Source organism: Numida meleagris, chromosome 4, assembly GCF_002078875.1.
Source record: "Numida meleagris isolate 19003 breed g44 Domestic line chromosome 4, NumMel1.0, whole genome shotgun sequence".
NCBI classification, from domain to species: Eukaryota; Metazoa; Chordata; class Aves; order Galliformes; family Numididae; genus Numida; species Numida meleagris.
In genome coordinates, this window is record NC_034412.1 from 4,390,417 (window position 1) to 4,394,784 (window position 4,368).

The 4,368-nt window shown below is 46.1% G+C and overlaps 1 long non-coding RNA gene across 1 annotated transcript; it reads left to right on the forward strand.

The window, feature by feature from the left end:
* LOC110398832 lies at positions 1,953 to 4,368 on the forward strand. The gene is made up of 3 exons (XR_002438653.1): positions 1,953 to 2,130; positions 2,932 to 3,529; positions 3,753 to 4,368. It is a non-coding gene; the product is annotated as an uncharacterized LOC110398832 (long non-coding RNA).

Sequence of the window (4,368 nt, forward strand, 5' to 3'; positions counted from 1 at the left end):
GTGAGCCAAAGGTCTCAGGGCAGTGAGGAACAGAACACACTTTCCTGGCATCCCCATCCTCCTCCAAACACAAAGTATATCCTATTCCTTTATTTTCATTTAGAAATGTTTTCTGAGTTCAAAGCCGTGTTCACGTGGACATATGAGCTGACATCTTCCATGCATGTCATTTGCTTTGGCACTAGGTTTAGCCCACAGCTCAGGCTACAGAGAAGAATCGACACATTGACTGTAGGGAGATCAGCAGTTGGTGCAAATCCAAGGCCCTTGCAAGGAGCAGATGAGTAGCCCACTGCCAATTCTGCAGTCTCAGCATCATTAAAGCTCCATGGTAGCATCTAAACCTGCTCCAAATAACCTCAAATCAACATGTTTGTTGGATGAGACAAGGATGTTGGCTGAGGTTATAGCTTTGTTTAATGGATACTGTCTTGTCTTCCAGTTCTTTGTTTACTTTTCATCAACAGATAACCAGCTCTTTGAGAGGGCGGGGGCTACCTGCCAGGCATAGCATGCTTGGTTTACTTTCCTTCTGTGTAATCACTTCTGTCTTCATTTTTCATTAAAATTTATTTCCATTTCATCTTCCTAAAAACAAATTCATCTCTTTAAAGATGCGCCAAGACAACATAGAGAATCCCGCAAGGCCACAGTGATGTCACATATGGACTTCATAGGCTATTTGCAATGGGAATATCTGAGCAGCAGTAAGCTAGCCTTCCAGAGGCTGAGCTGGGCTTCCAGGGGCTAGCAAGCTTCTAGCTTCATGTTGCCAGCCCTGTCTGACCTGTGCCTTCAGTTTTAATTGCTGCTCCACATCATACCTAGCTGCCCATGGTATTTAATACCAACTGATGGAACTTACCTCCTTGGTAATTTTAGAGAAATGTTCCCAGTAATAAAGGCTGATGACTAAGCTTGCAGTGTGACCCTACAGTGGGTCTTCATGGGTCAAATCTTACTTCTGAGAGGGTGGAACACTCCGCTGGTCTCCACGGACAACTGCTAGAAAGCTCAGAGAAAAGAGTAAGGACTCTCTTATCTGCATTTAAATGCTTTTTTGCTTTATCCCTTATGGGTCTTTGCTTTATCCCCCACGGGAAGAGTTGGGACTTGCCAGGATTTGGACAATAATTGCTATAATTACTGCTGAGATACTGTATCTAGAAGTAGGGATGAGGAAATTGCGTCACAGGTAGTAAGACTCTAAAGTCCTCACTCCCTCAGTCTCTAACTGTGGAGGAGAAAAGAAGTGGTGCAGTAAGGCACACAGCTAAGAACAACATTGGATTTAATAGTCCCAATATTTCCAGACAAGAACTCTTCCCCTAGCAGCCACTGAAATTGACGTTAATTAGAAACAAAAGTTCTACGTGACAACTAAGAACGTTTTTAATTTGAGATCTTTCAGCATCTTCAGTCTATTGGAAGCCAGACAGAAGCGCTGTGGCATTGAGATTATAGAATTGAGATCATAGGATTATTAAGTTTGGAGAAGGTGCCTAAGATCCCCAAGTTCAACCCAAACCCATCCAACCCTGTCACAGCCCAAGCCCTGTGCCCCTGGCCCAGCTCCCCTCTGTGATTCTACAACTCCGACCAGGACCAGGCTGCAGCCCTTACTCACCCAGTGCATTATGTCTTCTCTTGAAGGCTGCCTCTCTGGAAAATAAACCAGGCCATTCACGCCAGCTCTCTGGCACCGGCCCCGAATGCAAATCCCAGGTTGCACAGCTTGCCCGGCTCTGCCTCGCATGCTCTGCACTGGGAGGTTTTTGTGTGCAGGGACAAGTCCCCACTTTGTGCTGGACAAACAGTGACAGCTTTCTTTCTTGTTTGCTCAGTCTCAAAGACCCTCAGCATCCTGGTTTGAATCGAGTATTGTGGTTCCTCTCTGGCAGAAATGTAAATAACAAAGAAATTTCATGTATTTTAATTACCTGAAGGCGGCTGTTTTAATCGGGTGAATCCTCTCATGTGGTAAAAGTGACGTTGCTATGGAAACCATATCTGCCAGGAGAGGTGACACCAGCCTGCACGCTGCCGGAGAGGGAAGCGACGATGGGATGGCTCAGCCACTTGGCACAGCCCCGACCTCACAGCGAGAGCTCAGCCCAGTGTTGCATCTTTGTATGTATGTATGTGTGTGTGTGTGTGTGTGTGTAAGGCATGGATCTATCTGGAAAGGCCCCCTCCAAGTGCACAAAATGTTTTCAGCAGATAATTACTGAAAATACACGTGCACTGGGATGTTTCCCTGAACATTGATAGAAACCAAACGTGGATGTGAGCACAGCGGGGCAGTGGGTGATGTGTTTCAGCAGTGGGGATGGCGGCAGTGGTCATCTCTGCTGGCAAAAATGCACAGCTAATAGTGGTGACTGTGTTGAAAAACACTGTTTTGTAGCTGAGAATTTGCTCTCTCAAGCAGTGCTATTGTGCTCTTTGTATCTGCTGTAGTTTCCAAGGAAATGAATAGGAGGCATTACGTTTGGAGCAACCAGTGTACATAAAGTGACCAGTGGGACAGCAGCTCCAGCCTGGGCTGGGCTGGGCACCTCGGGTGTTTTGCAGCTGCATACAGCCCTGACTATCTTTGTCTGGAATGTCACAAAACCACAGGCAGCTTTGTCTGTTGCAGTGTTACAGCAGATCTGAGAAATCGTTCCTCTGGGTGTTGGTGGCACTGAGCGGGGCAGAGCCCTGGTGTGGTCGTGCTGTTGCCCAGGGGACACAGGGGCTTCCCCTGCCCTGCCTGTGGCTCAGAGTGTAGTGCAGAGCTGTGTTTGTGGAAGGGTTTATTCATTTACCGAGCGGATGTGCTGATAAGAGCCCTGTGATAACTGGCAATAAAGCTATAATGACAATATGTTTCAATATATCGGCAAATATTCCTTTCTATGAAGCCTTTTTCCCTTTTCTCTCCTGTAGATTAAAAGGAACTGCCTAGAAGGATGCTTCTCATTTCAGTTTACGCAAGCACACCATGTCTGGCTGATGTCTGTGGCACTGGAGGATGGGTTTGCCAGGACCCGGCTTTCCTTGGGGGCACCGCTGGAGCCCTGAGTGTTGGTCCAGATTACTATGCAGAAAGAACAGTTATTGAAATCAACACCATCAGTGTGCTGACATAACATGAGTGCAACAATTCCCTTTTCTATAGGGCTAGTTTCAGTTTATTATAACTGAATAGAAATGGATAATATCATCCTACAAGCTTGACTTCCACGAAGGAGACTTTCAGCAAGAAGCTCCAACATCCGAAGCCATATCATAGGTCTTTTGCAGACCATATAGAGCTGCTGGTGGGAGCGCCCTGTGGGCCAGCCCTTATCTCGGTATAGGGTTTCAGTGGTTTGATGGTTTTCATCCAGCCTCATCCATTGGGTGATCACATTGTAACAAAAGGAGCCTGGAAGAGTCATAATCCAGTTCATGGAAAATAATCTCACTGTCTAACTGCTCCACTTTGAACCTGCATCACTGCAAACAACATTAAGGACTCTTAGCTGCTGCTCAAGTCGTGCAGGTAATTGCCCAATTCCCTGTCTGAGATGGGGATTTGGAGAGAAGGGGTGGGTAGGGAGGCACCAGCTGGGAGTATCTGACTCCTGGGCACAGAAATACTGCAAACCATGTTTGGCTACTACATTAATACGTGAAATTAAAGTCGTGTTCCTGACATAGCTCCTGCCTGGCTAGCTATGAGTCATTAGTTTAAAAACAATTTCCTCATTATCTTTTCATTGCAGGATATCACAATGAGTTTTGTGAAAGCTGTGGTTGCGTCCCAGTTGGTTTCCATGCCTCTGCTCTCCTCTGGGGTTGCTGGATATGGTGCCAGGCAGCAGGAAAGGCAGTGCTGTGCTCATTCCCAACTTCCAGGGAAGTCTCACTGGGAATCCATCAGCTTCTGCGGATGTTTGATGTTCTCTAGCGAAGCAAGTCGTTTCTTAATGGTTTAATTGATCTTTGTGGCTGATAAGAGGAATACTTTTGTACCTGATCTGCCCTATCATACCATGTGTATTTTTAGGTGGTTCACGTAAAGCAGATTAAATGAAAAACAAAGAAGGCTCTGTGCCTGAGAAGTGCCTGCGTTAGCAAATGATTATTTCAGTACCTGTAGATTTTGGAATCACCCTTTTTTTTAATAAAACATGTGAATAAAATTTAAGCAGAAAAGCGTTATAGCAGGAATGCCTGGCACTCTTCATCCTCCTGAAGCGTGCTCACCTACACAGGGCTAACTGGACTGTGCTCTGAAAGACCCTGTTCAGAAAAAGGGGAAAATGCCCCAAGCTGATGCCCTTCATGTGGTGGTGGGAAACATGAGAAGTGCCATCATTCTGCCTCCCCACAGCACAT